A 19,740-nucleotide genomic window follows, 5' to 3' on the forward strand; every position below is an offset into this window, starting at 1 on the left:
ATTCTAGAGCTTCATATAGCTGCAAGTCCACATCTGTGACGTAGCGCTCAGCACCTAGGGCCTGCCTTTCCTCTGTGGGACTGCTATCAGAAGTCACGCATGGATTGCAGGAGTTAGTCTCATTCCAGCATTTCCCACACAGCACCGCTTCTCTGAGTTATTTATAAATGCAATGCAAAAATAAAGAGTCAGGATTCTTGGAAAAAACTGAATAGAATAATATCCACTAATAACTTACTAGTTCACTTACTATATACTTTTAGAAACAATTTTATGAATAAGGTACCATTACTAGCCTATTTTATAAACAAGGAAACCAAGATGTAAAGACATTAAATATCTTGCCCAAAGTCTCACATCCACATACGGAACCCAGCCAGAATGAAATCTACATGTCTGATTTGATAGCTCATGTTCGTAACCACTATGCCATTTTTTTGTTTAATAGAGATGAAGTCTCATTACGTTACCTGGTCTAGAACTCTTGAGCTCAAAGGATACTTCTTGCTGCAGCCTCCCAAAGTACTGGGATTGCAGGCATGAGCCACTGTGCTGGGCTCTACGCCGTTCTTTTGAAAGTTTCCTTTACTGCAGGACTTCTCAGGGACTTTAACGTAACACGTGTTCTGTGAAATGTCCATATGCAATCTATAATATTTCCCAAATGTATCTGTCCAGAAAACTTTTTTTTTTAACGAAACATCTTGCGGCACACGTTTCTCATAGGACATACTTTGAGACTATTTGCCTCCTCGGTTTCTCAGAAAGAATCGCTAAATAGTCTTAGCCAGAAATGTAATGGAAAGTGGCAGAGAAAACTTTCCGTTAGTCCCATATTGAATTATCACCACCTGCATCTATGGGCTTGTCTCCAGGAAAGTAGCCCAATTCTTTTGAGTAACTCTTTCCAATTCACAGAACAGTAAAACTTCTATTAACTGCAACTTCTACTGTGCAAAGCAACGGAAGATAAACAGTAAAAGAAACAGAATACTTGTATTTGTGATCATTTGAACATCTCACTTCCTGCTTTAAATCTGTGGTGACTTGGGACCTCTAGGATATAAACTTTTCACAGCCTGCATCCAGGTACCACCGGTGCATCCTCCCCCACCCAACGAGTCCCTGCTCCCCAAACCCCAGGCACATCCAATGGCTCTGTAAGTCAGACATGGAAAACTGGTTCTACCTTAAGACTGCCAATGGTCCATTTGCGGCACCTGCTGCTGGCAATGCGTAAAGGAACCCCCCAGACTAAATCAGGATCATCCCCCAGCCAGCTATGGTCTGGGTAAAGAACTAGAGAACTTGAGACCAACGTTTGCTATCTCTTCCCTCTTCATAAATGGCTTGCCATTTCCTGAGCCTGCTAAGGTCCTTTTGTGTCCAGAATTGGTGGGTTCTCGGTCTCACTGCCTTTAAGAATGAAGCAGCGAACTCTCGCGGTGTTACAGTTCTTAAAGACGGTGTGTCCAGAGTTTGTTCCTTCAGATGTTCAGATGCGTCCGGAGTTTCTTCTGGGGGGTTCGTGGTCTCCCTGACTTCAGGAGTGATACCGCAGACTTTCACCGTTAGTGTTACAGCTCTTAAAGGTGGCGCGTCCGGAGTTGTTTCTTCCTCCTGGTGGGTTCGTGGTCTCGCTGGCTTCAAGAGTGAATAGCGAAGCTGCAAACCTTCGCAGTGAGTGCTACAGCTCATAAAGGTAACACGGACCCAAATAATAAGCAGCAGCAAGATTTTATTGCGAGCAGTGAAAAAAAAAACAAAGATTCCACAGCGTGGAAGGGGACCCAGGTTGCTGCTACTGGCTCAGGTGACCTGCGTTTATTCCCTTATCTGGCCCCACCCACACATCCTGCTGATTGGTTCATTTTACAGAGAGCTGATTGGTCCGTTTTACAGAGCGTTCATTTGTCTGTTTTGACAGAGTGCTGACTGGCGTGTTTACAAACCTTTAGCTAGACACAGAGTGCTGATTGGTGTATTTACAATCCTTTAGCTAGACACAAAAGTTCTCCAAGTCCCCACCCAACCCAGAAGCCCACTCGGCTCCACCTCTCGCTTTCACCCTGTCTTTGTTCATAATGTTCTCTCTACCTCCAATGTCCTTTCCTTCCCTTGGGTCTGCTTCAAAAATTCCCATTTAGATTTCAGTGCCAATCTCATGCACCAGTTTCTCTTAAAGATTTCCCTGACCTCACGGCCTCCCGTGCTAGAAGTAACTGCCCTGAATCTGTCTTCTTAGGTGCTTACAGTGACCTACCAGAGCACTTTTCCACACCTTATCCTATTTGTTTATATGAGTTCTCTGAGGGTAGGACTCATATCTTACTCATCTCTGTTGTTCCAGACCTGATCAGACAGCATGGTAAAGAGCAACTCAATATTTTCCAGACAAGTGAATGAATAAATGAACCACTCTTTCCTTAAAACCAAATTCAAAGATTAAAATTACAAATGTGAAGGATTACTCAAGCCAGTGATGCATTTTTAAAATCCAGAATTCCTTGCACAGAAAACCTTCCGGCATTTCTTCAAGCAGCAGCTATTCATTTGTTCCCACTGGACAGAAATAGAAAGGGAGCTGCTGAGAGGTGAGAGAAGGGCCTATTCCAGATTCCTTTTCCTCCTGGAAAAATTCTTTCAAAAACAGGATGAGACCTGAGCTGAGCCACTCACTCTCTTCCCTTCACTCCAAGCTCTCTTGCACTTTGGGAATCAGCATTTCAACTGGAAAGTTCATCATTTTGCAAACTAATGCACACACTTCCTCCCTTGTTCTGGTTTTCTGGATATTTGCTTTTCAAATTCCTTTTCAGCTGTTGTAATGCCAGTGGCTGCTCCCTTCCTCCCAGCTAGCCTGTCACTCGGTGATGTGTGCAGACAGTCCCCAGTGGAGGAGGCAAGGCTCGAGCCCAGTTCCCTATCACAGAACCCAGACTCGAAGCCACAGGAAGTGCTGGAGCATTTCCACCATCCTGTGAGCCAAACATTCAAAGTTTCCAAACCTGCTGATCAAAAAACAATATGTGAAACTTCTTTCTCGGGCCTCTCTCCAGCAACAGCAGAGCTCTAACTACCACCCCTAGAACATTTGATTGCATCAGATTACCAGCGAAGGCCCCTGCAGAACTCTGGGCTGTGCCTCCACTGGGTTTCACCTGACAACCCTCGTGCACAGAATTAGTCATTCTGATGCATAATGCAATGCCGCATAGCCGCCTCTCACAGAATACCATTAGGCTCTTTCTCCTGGCCTGACGTCCTTATTCCCAGAGGAGCACAGACTTTTATGAGGGCTCTGGGGTCAGTTGTTGGCCTGGGTGTTAATCCTGGTTCACCCACATTGAAAACGCTGTGACTCTGGACAAATAACACAACATGTGACCCTCAGTATCCTCATCTGTGAAACTGGAATGACAGAGGTACCTTTCTCATGGGATTATTATGAAGATAAAATATCTATAAAGCAATTACAGTAGTGCCTGACCTGGTATTATCATTTGCCAGACATGGGGTAGCTGGATAAATGAAACTGAGGAAACACATCTGTAGTCCAGTCTCATGAAACACACAGAAGCCACACTGCATGAGAATTCCTTTTGCTGTAAGCATCATAACCGAATTGGACAAAGAGCTATGGCACTAGAAAGGAAATAATAACTTTGCTTTAAGTTCAGGGAGTTTTTAGATTTGAAGTTTTGAGGGCGTAGAAAAGATTCTAGGTGAATGATTGTGTTGACAGAAATCGGAGGGGGGAAAGTTAGGGTAAGATTCTGGAAGGATTGACCTACATTTGCAAAGGCAGGAAGTCACAGAGAATTGCCTGAGCAGATGCCCTGATGGAAAATAAGAGAACCATTTTCCCTCCTGACCACAGGTCTAGTCCTCCAGGAAAGTTCTCTGAGAACACAAAGGTGACCGGGACTCAACTTGTTCTAAATCCTTTCTCCACAAGGAGAAATGGATGTCATCTTGAGTTACGAGGTGGCTGAGTGCTTTAAGAAGGCCCACAGGGGAGCTTCTGCATAGAGGGGGATCTGCCCCACTATTACTGCACATCTTCACCAACTGTATGTTCTTCCAGCCTTGCAGAGTGACATCTGTCCTTTTCTGTCTGATCCTCCCAGCAAATAGACAGAGGGTAGTGTTGGGGCTTAGAAAACAATCAATACCCCAAAGTATGGAGCTTTGGCATGCTGAGTACTCTGAACTAAAGAAGACTGGAAGGTCTCAGAACCAAGGTCTCTCTGACCTCTACTGCTCTCCTTTCTCCCATCTCTCTTTCCCCACTGAAGCAACTCATAAAAAACAAAACTCCATGGTGTCTATGTGCCACATTTTCTTTATCTAGTCTATCATTGATGGGCATTTGGGTTGGTTCCAAGTCTTTGTTATTGTGAATAGTGCTACAATAAACATACATGTGCATGTGTCTTTATAGTAGATTGATTTATAGTCCTTTGGGTATATACTCAGTAATGGGATCGCTGGGTCAAATGATATTTCTGGCTCCAGATCCTTGACAAATCACCATACTGTCTTCCACAGTGATTGAACTAATTTACACTCCCACCAACAGTGTAAAAGCATTCCTATTTCTCCAAAGAATGAGTTCATGTCCTTTGCAGGGACATGGATGAAGCTGGAAACCATTATTCTCAGCAAACTAACACAGGAACAGAAAACCAAACACCCCATGTTCTCACTCATAAGTGGGAGTTGAACAATGAGAACACATGGACACAGGGAGGGGAACATCACACACCGGGGCCCGTGTGATAGGGGAGGGATGGAATTAGGAGAAATACCTAATATAGATGACAGGTTGATGGGAGCAACAAACCACCATGGCATGTGTATACCTGTGTAACAAACCTGCAGATTCTGCACATGTATCCCAGACCTTAAAGTATAATTAAAAAAAAAAAGAAAAGAAAAATGATCAATGGATAGGAAGACAAATTCACAAAATCCTTTAAGCATTTCTTAATAAAAGCATAATAAATACAAAAAAAAAATCCTCTTCCACAAAGTGGGTCATAGAAACTAGAACCTATCTCCACCAAAGTAAACCATGAAACCTAGGAAGGTCACTCTCTTCCTTCTTCCTTCTCCCCAAAGACCCTCTTTCCAGAGGAGTCCTGCCCTATACCCAGGAGGAAGAAATGCTACACAGACAGACCAATAAGAATCTGAACCAACAGCCCTTGCTGAGGTTCCTCCTCGGTCAAACTGCCATTAGGTCACACCCTTTGTCCAATCATAGTTCTATATGGCTGTCCATTCTTTATCAAGCCTAAGCGTAAGAATAGTTATGGGGCTTTGGGTCTTTGTTTCTGGGGCTTTGGGTCTTCATTTCTGGGGCTTTTGGTCTTCATTTCTAAAGGCTCCCATGTTATATAAAACTTTCATTAAATAAATGTGTTATGCTTTTCGCTTGCTAACCTGTCTTTGGTTTCAGGAGTGTCAACAGTGGCCCATATCATGGTTGGACACAGGTATCACACCCTTCCCTGCTATAGTAGGCATAATCCACCTGGGGCCTAATGAGCTTTGCTGGTGAGACCTCAGCCCAGCTGCCCCCCAGAAGCTGTGGTTTTAGTGGAGACTAAGACATAATGATTACTCAGCTTCATTCCTAGGGTTGTCTTATCATGGCTCTAAACAGCAGAACCTCAGAATGTTTCTCAGGAAAGATGCAGTTAAAAAACAAATTTCCCCCATTTTCAGTGCTGTAGATATTTTATCTCTCTAGTTATTAGCCACAACCCTACCCTCACTAGTAAGACAAACAAACCTATAGATTTTTTCCTTCTCATCTCTTTCACCTTAGGAGGCTCTGCCAAAACTCCCTGGATTTTATGATACAAATCTCTTCCTTCTAGTTTTTATCTGAGCTGCCTCACAAGTTTGCTGCAGTTTGGTTTAAGATAAAACACAGTCAGGGTACATGCTATCAGCATGGCCATACGGCCATACTGTGAGAGCTTTTCACACAAACATCAAGATGACAGTGGAGCCAGTGGGCCATGCTTAAGAACAAAAAGACTTGTTCCTGCTCAAATGCATAGATAAATAAGATCTGAGGTGCTGAATGGCAGTCTGTGGTGCATATTTGGGGGGAAAGTGGTCTGTGGTTCTATTCTGAAAGCCAGTATTATTGATTACATCCTAGGGTTGCTGATCTGCTCACTGGTATCCCAGGGATAACATTCTGAATGAATTGTTTTTTTAATGCTCATTTTCCCCTCAAGTTAGCATGGGCAGAGAGCTTCCCCACAGCCTGTCTGCACTCCCTGGGAAATGATCAGATTAAAAGCTGGTAAGAGGAAAATAGAGAAACTTCCAACCCTGTGTTGGCAGTTTGCTGATTTCATACTTCTGAAAATTTACTTTGATTTCTCCTCTAGCCTCCATTAACAGTATGCTGATAATTTCAAATGCTTTGTATCTGCATTCAGTTCTAGCAAACTTGAAACTCAACCTGCTAATATCCGCTTTGACAAGGACTCTATTGTGCCAAAACCAAACTAATGACAATAAAAACAAGTACACAAACACAGACACACAAACACCTAGCTAGACTGATGAAGGCAATTGTGAAAAAAATTAGAGAAGGCCATCTTGCATCTTATTGCCCAGAAAAATACCAGATATTGTAAACCCATGTGGAACACTTGAGTTCTGCTGACAGATCTGGTAATGGGTACAGATTCTGGGGCCTAGTTATCTGAGGTGTGAATTTGATGAGAAAGGTCAAAGAAAACCAGATTCCACTGGACACCTAAAAATCTTACTTTTCTCAGCCTTTCAAATCTTACTTTTCTCGGCCTTGATTTGAAACTCCTACAAACTTTATAGAGGAAAGATGGGGAAAAAAAAGAGAACAGGCTTTGGAGGCAGACAGACTTGGACTGGAATGTAAAAGCAGGTAATGTGTTAAGCCCGGGCACAAGCTGACCAGATTTGCATTTTACCTTTGCCTACATGAAGAACAGACTGGCATGGGGCAAGGATGACGGGGTAGGTTGGTAAGAAAGTGACTGATGGCAGTGACTTGGGCTGGAGTGGTCGTGGAGACAGAAAAGGTGATGGATTTATAAGCTATTTAAAAAATCAAAACAATTGATAATAGACAAAGAGGGAGAAGCTGGAGTCATTGACGACCCAGGATTATGGCTTATATAACAGAATAGGTGGTGATGTCATTTACTGGGATAGGACTACTCCAAATAGAAGATGGACTCTCCACCAATTTGTTGACCAGTATCAACGCAATGGGTGTAGAGACTCATCTGGAGGAACCAGTGGTAAAGTCCAAGCCATCAGTGCCAAATACAGCCTTCCTACTCCTTCCTTGCAGGACTATCTGCTTTACTGCAGATTACATCTAAAAATGCACAGCCATTTTCTCCTAATAAGCAGGAAGGCAGCAGAGTACAGCAGTTAACAACCACTGATTGGACTCTGACTGTCTGTATTCTAATCCTGGTTTCACTACCTGCTAGCCTTGTGGCTTTGGGAAAATTCCTCTCTGTGCCACAGTTTACTCATCTGTAAAATGGAGCAAACCACAGTACCTATGTCAACAATTTCTTAGGATGAGTACTAAAATGACAGTAATAGCCAACACACCTATATAACTTACCCTGTGCCAGGTACCCTATTAAAGAGTGTACATAGATTAACACATTCAGTCCTCACAACAGCCCCGTGACAAAGGCGCTATCATAATCCCCACCCTAAACATGGGTAGATGGAGTCACTGAGGAAACTGGTCACTTATTTGGCTAGTCAGCAATCTAGCCCATCCGAAGGCAGTGTTCTGAACCATTACCCTAAACTTCCTTGGACCTTAATATGCACAAGGCTTAGAACAGTGCCCGGCACCAAGTAAGAGCCTGGCACATTATCCCTGACTGTGAAAGCCAAATCCAGGCTGGTTCACAGGGAAGAAAAAGGCTTTATGCACTTTTCCATTATTGATCACGGTCACACCTTTTCACTTTGTACTCGTGTAATACTGACTGCGACACGGTGAACTTGCTTCTGACTTTGACTCTGTGGACAGGAATCAGTTATGGCCTGAGATTTTCAAGCTCCACAAAGACTCCATTTTTGATGCTGTGATAGAAGCTGCAACTTGATACTACCTCTGAGAGTCAGCTCTGCGGAAAAATGCCCCTGGCTCGGATCATAATTTCCGGTCTGGTAAAACGGGGATCTTTTCATGACTTCTAAGCTTTTACCTTTTCACTTCATGAATGGATAAACTTTGTGTGAGTTGAATATACTCTCCCTCCCCTTAGAGAAAGAACAGAGAGATTCTTTTATAAGCAGATAAGGTGATTTTATTTCCACTAACAAGGAATAATCTTAATTGACATCTTGCTCTGTCAGAGTACAGCCTCAGAATAAGTACTCAAAACTGAAAGAATCACTTTTTGGTAACAGGCCCCAGCATTTAATGAGCTTATTATGGCAAAGAACCTAAATAGCAAATCAATTCACTCAGGTGCAAGAGAGTTCACTGGGAAGTTACATGGCTTAAAGTGAAAGTTTATGAAACTTAACTGAAATTAAAAAAAAAAAAACAACACCAAGGTCGACATTTCAAACATCTACATAAAGTTTTTCCAGGTAAAAATTAGTTCAGCCACACACTTAAAAGACAAAACTCTAGGGGTCCAACAGATACATAACTATTTGGAGAAAAATCCAGAATCTGCCTGTGGGTAGTCCTCGGTACACCCAGGAAGAGCTAAAGTGGCTGCCTATTCAGAGGTGAGATTAAATTAGGCTTCTCACATTTCAAAGATTTCAACCCAATATTCAGCCCAACTGAGTAGTAAGGCCTGTGTGGTTTTCAGTAACTGCAAAGTGTAAAGAGAAATTGCGCTCTGCCCCCTTATCAGTAAGTCTAACACTGAATTAACTGCCATCTACAAAGGTGGTGTCTACATTGTTCTCAGGAAAATTTTATAAAAACCTTAAGATTAAAGAATAGAAAATAGTTTAATAATATATGGCAAAACTATGAGATAGAATAAGAGTCATGTAAAAAATTCACATTAAAATATGAGTGACACTGGACAATACTCACAACATATTTTCAATGATTCATTTACATCCATTGACATTTGAATATTAATAAGTATTTACTTCAGTACACACTCATTATGATGATAAAAGCTTAGAACAACTAGAATTCTCACACATTGCTGATAAATAGTAAGACTTTGAAAAACAGTTTGGTACATTTTTAAAAATATTAAGTACATATTTATCATATGACACAGCAATTCTACTCTTAGGGATTTACCTAAGAGAAATGAAAACAAAGATAGGTGTATGAATGTTCATAACAACTTTATTCATAAAAGCCAAAAGCTCAAAACAACTCAAATGTCCATCAATCGATGAATAAACAAAACGTCATCCATACAATGGAAGACTACTCAGCAATAAAAAAGAATAAACTGCTGATACATGTAACAATAGAAGTAAATCCGGAGTGAATTATGCTGCATCAGATATTGGCACACTCTAGCTTATGGGCCAAATCCGGCCCTCTCCCTATTTTTGTAATCAAAGTTTTATTGGAACAAAGCTACACCCATTCAGTACACATTTCATACTACCAACAGCAGAGCTGAGTAGGTAGATCCTACAAAGACCATCCCGCCTGTAAGCCTAAAATATTTACTATCTGAGTCTTTGCAGAAAATGTATACCAATCTCTACGCTAAATAAAAGAAGTCAGTTATAAAAGACAACATACTATATGATTCCATTTCTAGAAAATTCTAGAAAAGGCAAAATTATATTGATAGCATATCATCCAGGCACAGTGGCTCAAGCCCGTAATCCCAGCACTTTGGGAGGCCAAGGCCGGCGGATGGCTTGAGCTCAGGAGTTCGAGACCAGCCTGGGCAACACAGGGAAACCCTGTTTCTATAAAAAATACAAAAAAATTAACCAGGCGTGGTAGCACACACCTGTAGGTCCCACCTACTTGGGAGGCTGAGGTGGAAGGATCTCTTGAGCCCAGGAGGTGGAGGTTGCAGTGAGCAGAGGTTGCACCACCACACTCCAGCCTGGGAGACAGAGACCCAGTCACACACACAAAAAGAAAGCCTATCAGTGGTTACCAGGGGTGAGGTGGAAGCACAGTCTGCAAGGGGGCACAAGGGAACTTTTTAGGGTGATGAAACTGATCTATTTCTCTTATACGAGGTAGCATGAAGAAAATAAAAAATAAAATAAAGCTTTAAAATGGTCTGTTTCTTGACTGTGTTGTGATGGTTACATGACTACATACACTGGTCAATATCACTAAATGAAAATTGATTTTATTGTACCTCAATAGAAATGTATATGATATATATATATATAATTTCTCCGTTACATCCTTGTGCCAGGTATTGCCAGGTACTACCTCCCGCCAGGTATGCTTCTAGGTATTGAGCACAAGACATTGAACACAAAACACAAAGTTTCTGCTCAGATGGTACAGTTATAATATGACAGGGCTACCCACCGTCCCCCAGTGGACATCTGGCATGGGTAAGCCTGTGATAAGCCACTAGCACTTTTAAGATTGCTTGGACCCACAACAGAGTTTAGCCTAGACTAACTAATACAGGGCTCATTTCTGAGTCCTTGTCTTTCTCCAGGCATCACCTCTAGGTAGTCTCATCCAATCCCACAGGTACATTTTAAATGTATATCCTGAACCCAAGCCAACCAACCTTCCTTCATTCCTTCCTTCCTTCTTCCCTCCCTCCCTCAAATAGCCAACTGCCTACTTGACATAGCTACTTAGGTATCTCACAAGCATCTCAAATTTAATATATCAAAAACTGAACTCTTTCCTCCAGAAGCTATTTTTCCTTCAGATTCCTCACATTAGAAAATGGCTTTGTGGTACACCTTTACACCAGATTTCCTGCTTCCCCTCTTCTGAGCACTCCAGGGGACTGCACTTCTAGCCCCCTTCCAGGATAAGGCCACAGCCATATATATGACTCTTGTGGCTAAAGACATGTGAGTGGAAGTGACAGAGGCACTGGAGAGCCAGGTTCTCTCTTCCCTTGCCACAGTGAATTTGGTAGAACGTGTACTGATATGGAAGGCAGACGAAACCATTGAGTTTGAGGACAGCTGCCCTGGAGGGTCACTTGGACTTAGAGCAGATTTTGCAAGACTGCAAACTCTGTTGCAGTAACCTGAAATGTTGAAGATGCTGTTGTCAGAGCATGAACTAGCCTCCTCTGATGACTTCGGGGCCCTCTGACAACTTCAGGGCCCTCTGATAACTTCAGATGCTTGTGCCAGACCAAGGAGTCCTTCACACTCCTTCTCCCTCCCCTCCATGTCCAGGCCACCACCAATCCAACTCAACCCTCACAAACATTCCCTAGGCCAAACCAACATTTCCCACCTGGGCTCTTGCAAGAGCCCTTAGATCTATTCTCTACATAGCCACCAAAGTCGAAACCACAAAGACTTTCAAACACCTCCTCTGTTTAAATCCCTTCAATGGCTCCCCACTGCTCTCAAGCTCAAATCCAAAGTCTTTAACATGGCCCACAAAGGCCTGTGTGATCTAACCAGGGCCCACCTGTCCAGACCTCATCCCGTGCATACATCCATCTCTCTCTCCCTCACCTCATTCCTCTCTCCTATCCCCATCCCACGTCAGTGGCTCCAGCCCTCTCTCAGTTGCCCAAACATGCCAAGCTCCTACAATGGAATGTAGTCTCTCTTCCTCTCCATTTTCCCTTTCTACGCCCAGCTACTTGAAATCACTCTAAAGCACACCTACCTCCTTTCACTTCTCCCCTTTCATTTTTTGCTAGAAGGGGAAAAATAAATCTTGAATGTGCTTGCCTTTGAGTCAGAAGACAAGAGGATAAGCTATGAAGTTAAATTCTCAGAAATCACGTGACCACAAGATCTAAACATTGGTAGAAGTTGAAAGAGAAGGAAGACACCTCCAGGGCTTAGGAATCAGGGTAGAAAAATTAAACCAAGTGACTAGAAAACCAAAGAAGCCAGGGAAGAGTTCAGTAGAAAATCACACCCTAGGCCTAGAAGGACTCTAACCCCCCACAGCCACCACCACTCACTCTCACCCATGCTTCTTCATTTGACTAATGCAAATCCCTCAGGAATCCCTCTCTCAGTTCAATTCTGACTAACACTCTGCCAGGGCCTTAGGCCTCTCTGACATAAAGGAGTCCTCTCCCCACAGAAGTCAGACAATACCCCCAACACCATACCCCATACCTGGGCCAATATACGGGCAAAGGCTGACCATGCTCTCAGCAGGCCAAACTTCAATCCTCAATCAGTGTTTCCCTCAGAACCAAAGACTCTAAGCAGTTTTCATCTATGCCTTTATTAATATAAAATGAGACTCCAGAGAGACACAGGGGACCCTCCCATGGTTGAGTGTATTCTGCCAAATATGTATTCTGCCAAATATGATGTTAAATCTATGACTAAAATCGTTCCCAGTTTCAGAAAACAAGCAAGAATATTGAAACATATTTATTCTTAAACTAGAGATCTCCTGAAGAGTTTTATTCACACTTGATCATTTTTGCTTTCACCTAAATACCTAAATGTTCATCCAATGGGAGAAAGAGACTTCTTCCCTTGTTTTCAAAACCTTTAACACATAGGAAAATAACTTGTAGGCTCTAGAAGGCATGCTTTAATGCTTTAATGCTGGCTTAATTTTTTTTTTTCAGAATACTTACCTTCTGTAATTAACATAGGGAAAATTCAACTCAAAACCAAATTTCTTCTTCTTCTCATTTCACCATTTTAAAATTTGGCAAGTTTTGCTTGAGGAAGGAGAGCAAACTCAAGTGCTTTTGTGGAAATATCCTGTTTTTCAGGTACCAGACAACTAAGGATATTGGCTTTTCTATTACCATTGATAGAAAGATAACACAAAAAGTGAATCCTATTGAAGGTGGGTCCGAAGTGTCTTCTTAACAAAGCTCAGAATGTTTTTGTAAACTCTTTGTGCCAAGGCACTTGGAACCTGTTAACGATTCCTGGATGATGTCCAAAATGCCATTATATTTGACAGTCGTGAATGACCGTCATAACTTGAAAGGTTAGAAATGCGAGTGGGCTTTTTAGCTTTTATCAAACAGAAAGCTCCTCACCCCCACACGTTTCCATCTGAGACTGCGGAGAATGGAAATGCAACAGCAGTTTTCCTGTCCATTCCCACCGAATGGAAAACACAGCCATTCCCTCTTACGGAAATAACTTCTAACACCAGGCCACATTTCCACTTTGTGTTTTAAATTCTATGATGTCCTAAATTCTTGCAGTAATCAAAGGCTGTGAAACTTCACAGAGTGAAGGGTCTTTCAAAAGGACACTGGAAAATAAAAGAGGTTGTTTTGCTGAGCACTGATCAATTCCCAGGCTGGCTGCAGGGGATCCTACTGAAGTATGGGCAAGATAAGAGTGGACCCAGGAGCTTCCGAGCTCCACAGAGTCAACGCTGTACCCAAGCTCCCTCTAGTTGGTGTGGACCAACACCAAAGTCACTGCAGAACAGAACGGGTAGCAGGACACCTGCTCAACAGTGGACCTGAAGAAGCTCTCCCGCTGGAAAAAGCAGAAGAGAAGCCTTCTTCTACCCAACATGGGCAAAGCACCAGCTCTCAGACACCAACTACTCATCTCAGTCATTCTTTCTTATGACCAAAACTTTGATTTCAGCCATCATAGAAGTTCAAACCCAGGGTGAAGACAACACAGGAAAAAATGTGGCTTCTGAGGTAAAGTGGGGAGTTGAAGAACTAACCAATGCATTAATCAACGCAGACAATCTGAAAAGTTTTCTTTCCTGAATAGTAGGTTCCTTTCTTTCAGTCACTTAAACAATTATTCCAACTCACTACTTACTTTTTCGAGGCAGAGACATAGTAAAGTGTTATCATAAGCGCCATTGTCCCTCCTGTACTGTCGTAGTATCAAATGTGTGCAGTGTTTTTAAGCTTCACAAGTAAGAAAATGTAAAATGGCTAATATGTATTGTAGAACCTACTAAAGAGTACAGCCACTACATTAATAAGAAAATATCTGATAGATGAATGCCCAAGATAAGATTTCACTTCCATTAACCACTTACAGGGACCTCTCCACCAAGGAGGTTCCCAAGTTTATTAAAATGACCTAGAAGTTGTTTCTAAATTCTAAGTTGTTTCTAAAATCACACCATATTCAAAGGGGCTAAAAGATGAGAAAGAAAATTCAGAAAGAATGCCCTGATTTTTGCTCCTCGATTTCTATAGCATTTATTCTTCTACAAGACAAAGGAAGAAACTATCTCCATATCCTTTTGGTGGTCTCAAAAGAATATCCAGCATTTTTTTCTTCAGAGTTAAATTACATTACATAAAGTAAAAATAAAAATTATTATTAATAATTGTTTTATATCAGACTTTAGCATTAACTATTTCTCATATATTAAGAAAACAAACCACCCTTTCAACATTTAAATCACTTCATCACACGTAGGGTCTCTGTGAGGAAGGTCAGCAAATATTGCTGTATAATCTCATTTTATCAACAGGGGATTGAAGCAAAGAAGTTAAGATCCAGTTCAAAATGAGATCCATTCCAATCTCCCAACACCTAGAGTTTAGAACAGGAGCACAAGCAAGACAAAGTTATGGAGTCACACATGAATCATTTACACTTGGTTAAGTTAGATGTTTCTACCTGGAGAAGGAAGTCAGACTGAGAATCTCCCGTCTTCACACAATGAGCCTCTACCACAGAGGAAACTCAATGCTGGCTTATTCCTCTGTAATCTCCCCCCTGTAGCATCACCTCCCAACATGGTGCAGTAAGCCAGGCCAACTTCAGCAATAGCATTCTCCAAACTCCTCTAATGGAGAAAGAGAGATTCTTTATTCATTTCAAAAATATTAACAAGAAGCTTCTTCCCATCAATCACTGAGTTTGGAGATTCTGAGACAAGAGCGAAGCCCAGGATGCATTCTTATTCCCAGAAATCAGATAACAGACTGATGAATTCTTTGAGAAAGTAAACAAAGATATTATGTGCTACTAAAATATACTTACATAGTTTCATCACATCAATAAAAGCAAAATCTCTCTAATGAGGATCTTGCAAGCCCAGCATTTCCTGGCCTCTGTCTCTTTCTCTGTCCCCTACCAGTTTCTCCTGGCTCGCTCTCTGGTGACCACACCTGACTTCTTCAAGTTCCCCAGACGCACCACACTGTCATTCATCTGCTGTTCCTGAACTTCCCGCAGCTGGCTTTCTCACTGTATTTGGGACTCAGACCAAAGGTCATCTCCTCAGGGAAGCCTTTCCTAGGTAACCTAATGCCAGTAAAATTGGCACACACACATTCCCAGTAATCCCTCCCTCTCTTTCTCTCTCCCACTCACTCCTTTACTCACCGCATCACTACCTTGCAATGTTACACACCGGTCTATGTGTTTATTTTCCTAATTCCACTCTGGAGTGTAAACTGTATGAGGGCAGGGATGTTTTCTTCACCGTTTTACCTGTGGTCACATAGTATGCTATCAATGAATATCTGGCAAGTGAATAAGTGAATGAAGGAAGAAAAGGATCAGAATAGAAGGGCACCACTGATTTCTTAGATACTTTAAGAAAATTCTTCAGGAGTACAGTGAAAAATAACAGGCTACAGGTGCAATTCACTAAGTGTGTGACATGGAAGACTAGAGAAGACTAAGGAAGAAAGAATAGGTTAATTAAGCATAGTGCAAATTGAATATCACCCGTATGTGGTAGGAAAAACTGGTGGGCATAAGACCAGCCAGAGTTATGGAATCAGAATCCTCTAAGTCCCTACCAGAAACAAACAAACAAACAAACAAAAGACATTGGAAACAATAACCCAAATGAGGTAATTTGCATGAAATTATTTTATAGCATATAAAGCAATCAGAAAATAAGTATATAATAAGCATATATTACCTCCTCCTATCTTTCCCTCCCCACTAATATCCATGGCAGACATCAAAAACAATCACGGATAATAAATGTAACTCCTTTCTGCTATCGCCAAACAGGACCAATACACAAGTCAATCATAATTTTTTAAAGCATCTTAGGAAAGTAGGCAAATTAGGAATGGCAGAAAGCTTCCTTCCTAAAGGATATCTACAGAAAATCTATAGCAATCATCATGCTCAACTGTGAGCCATCAAACTTTTCCTTTAAAATCAAAAACAAGGCGAGGAAGTCAAATATCACTGCCTCTATTCAATATTGTACTGGAAATCTCATTCTAAACATTTTAAGAATGGGGGTGGCAAATTTTTCATTATTCAGATGATATTATTGTCTATCAGAAACTATTAGGATTAATAAGCTTTATCAAGGTTTCTGAGTATAAATCAATATATTAAAGTGATTAGCATTTCTATACACCAGGAACAAAGCATCAGAAAGAACTATGTCTTAAATATACATTTCATGATAATAATAAAACAAGAAGATAGTGTTGGAGTGCAGAAAATGATTCATCACAATACGGAGCTTTGGCATGCTAAGTGCTTTGAAAAGTGAAAAGCCTCAGAAATAAGCCTCAGAACCAAGGTTTCTCTCTGACCTGCTTCCACCTCCCTGTCTCTGATCTTCTTTCCCAAAGAACCGGGAGGGACTGTCTTTGGAATTTCTTAAGACCCCACTCCCTAGGAATCTCATCAAATAGCCCAAAAAGATCAACCACCCAGGAAAAGAAGATCACCACATCTGGACAGGCTTTTCATCTATTCTCCTAAGGGCAACTCTCATAGATTACCTGGGAGGCTTTATCTACATAAGATGACCTTTGCTCACAGTGAAGTTCCATCCCTCACCTTCCTGACACCTCCCTCAGAGCTCAGGGGAACTTTGTTACTTATTTGCACATTCTCTATCTCCTCTCTCCCACATATAGAAGGGTATATAAGCATCTGGACTACATTGGGCTATTGGTAAATCATTCTCATGTGATCCCCTGCATTGTGCACATTAAATACATTGTATGACTTTCTCTCCTTTTCATTGGCCTTTTGTCAGTATATTTTCAGCAAACCTTCAGGAGATGAAGGAAGAAGCTTTCCCTCTTGGCATTTTACAAGATATTTCTGTATAAAGCAATAAAAGTTATTGAAAAATATTAAAGAACACCAAAATAAATGGATAAACATATAAAGTTTAAGATTAAGAGAGCCCAATATTATAAAGATGTCAACAAGGTTATGTAACATTTATAGTCTGGAGGACTTTCACCCATATGGAAGCTTGATATGTGCCAAAAGTGACAGTGCAGACCAGTGGCTGGGGGAGATGGAAGGGATGAAAATCCCTCATCTGAAATACTTGGGACCAGAAGTGTTTCAGATTTCAGATTCTTTCAGGTTTTGTAGTATTTGCATTATACCTACTGGCTGAGCATCCCTAATCCAAAAATCTGAAATCTGAAATGCCTCCATGAGCGTTTCCTTTGAGTGTCATGTCGGCACTCAAAAAGCTTTGCATCTTGAAGCATTTCAAATTTTGGATTTTCAGATTAGGGATACTCAACCTGTATTTAATAAGTGGCATTGGGACAATGTAGGGGGCAAAATGAAATCAGCCTCTACTTTACAATCCACATTAAACAAAACAATTCCAGAGATTAACTATTTGAATGAAAAAGAAAAACAGACATCTCAGAAAATCTTAGGATACAAGAATATCCTAATAACCAACGGGTAAGAAGGATTTCTTAAGCAAGCTATATATAGCCCAAAATGTAAAAAAAAAAAAAAAGAGACTGACCAATCCATCTACAATATAATTAAGAATTTCTGCTTATTAAAAGGTTTGACAAGAAAAAATATAACAAAAAAATTTTAATAAAAAAATAGAAACCACATATTGAGAGAAGATATCTTCAATGTTGGGGCTCAGAAAACACCCTGAAACATGGTGCTTTGACATGCTGAACTAATGAAGCAGCCTCAAGGTCTCCCTCTGACCTCGCCCTACTCCTTCTGATCCTCCTTACTATTCAAAGCACCAGGACTGGCTCTCTCTTTAAGTTCCCTTATCTGATTGAGAAAACTTCTAAAAGAAATGCAATTGCCTCAAAACTCCTTCCCTAGGAATCTCATTAAATAACCAGGAAACATTAACCACCAGAGGAGAGACTAGAAGTCTCTATGCTCAGGACACCATGCCCAGTCAGCCTCCGCCTCTGCTCTCCTGAGGACAATTCCAAGGGAAGACCTGGAAGACTGTTATCTGCATAATAAGACCTTTGTTCACAACACGGCTCTGCCCTTACCTTCCTGTAACTTGTCTGCAGCTACTATTTATCCTTAGGTCCCATTCAGAGTCCAAAGAGAATCATTTACAAACCACTGGTGTGTTTTTTGGGGCCCATTCATTTACGGCTCTCCACCTCCTCCTCCCCAGTGAAAAGGATATTTAAGCATCAACCATCTGGTTCTTTCTTGAGTTTTCATATGTTTTGTATGGCTCCCGTGTTTAAGTACATTAATGAATTTATTATGTTTTTCTCTTGTTGATCTATATTTTGTTATAAAGGTGTGGGCTGTGACTCTTATGATGGGGAGAAAAGGGATCACCCCATTTCTGCCTCTACAGTGACATCTATAACGAACAAAGATTTAGTACACAAAATATATAAAGAACTCCAATGAATCAATATGAAAAGGACAAGCAACCCAAAAGGCATATCCAGGCATTTCATGAAAAAACAAGAAGGTCAATAAACCTGTAAAAAGAAGGTCAACCTCATTAGTAATCAGAGGAATGCAGAGACCCCCCCGCCAAGCTGACACCATTTTACACCCAAAAGGCTAGAAAATGTATATAATCTGACAGCCCCCAAGTTTTGGCAAGTATGTGGAGCGACAGGAACTTTCATGTACTCCTGGTGAGAATTAAAGTTGGCACAACTACTTTGGAAACAAGTTGGCATTGCCCAGTAAAATTTTAGGTGTGTGTAGCCTTCAACACAGAATCTCCTCTCCTGGGTATACATCCTGGAAAAACTCTTGCTCATCTACACTAAGAGAGATGGATAAAAATATTTACAACATCCTCCTAATAGCAAGAAAATGGAAACAAACAAATGTCTATCTCTCCTGAGAAAAAATTAACTGTCCCATATTCATAAAATGGAATATACTCTGAAGAATAAAAATGAACTACATCTACATGGGTGAACTACATTCTCATAGTTGAATCTCAGAAACAATGTTAATACTGAACAAGCCACTGAAAAACTCAGAGAGAATCATTCCATTTTTATAAAGTTGCAAAAAAAAATTATTTATATTTGTGTAACCCTAAAATAAAACAAAGAGATTACTAATAAAATATTCAGAACAATCTTTACTTGAGTTAGGGAAGAGAATGGGATCCATGCTTGAAAAGTACTGCTAGCATTCTATTTCTTAGGCTGCATGATGGGTACATGGATATTCATCTTATAATTCTTCACTAAACAATGCATAGATGTTCTAACGCATCATTTGCTTGTATCATATACTTAATAAAGGTTTAACATTTCATTATAATCTATTTTGAACTATTTAGTTTTAGCTTTCATTTACTCGGAAAACTTATGTGAAACACCAAACTTAAGCACAGTAACAAAATGGGGGGGTTCCTTCAGTAATAAATATGAAAGTACATAT

The 19,740-nt window shown here is 40.9% G+C and overlaps 1 protein-coding gene across 17 annotated transcripts in view; it reads right to left on the bottom strand.

The window, feature by feature from the left end:
- Positions 1-19,740, bottom strand: part of ELMO1 (engulfment and cell motility 1) — a 592,158-nt gene that overhangs the window by 494,960 nt on the left and 77,458 nt on the right. The window contains exon 1 of one of the 17 annotated variants that reach the window (XM_055347635.1): positions 1,190-1,869. The exons of 15 other annotated variants lie outside the window; for them this stretch is intronic. The gene's annotated coding sequence lies outside the window, so the exon portion shown is untranslated. Of the gene's footprint in view, positions 1-1,189; positions 1,870-19,740 lie in introns of those variants that run through there. One more of the 17 variants, XM_055347630.1, reaches the window with a different exon arrangement.

This window comes from Gorilla gorilla, chromosome 6 (genome assembly GCF_029281585.2).
Source record: "Gorilla gorilla gorilla isolate KB3781 chromosome 6, NHGRI_mGorGor1-v2.1_pri, whole genome shotgun sequence".
Lineage (NCBI taxonomy): Eukaryota > Metazoa > Chordata > Mammalia > Primates > Hominidae > Gorilla > Gorilla gorilla.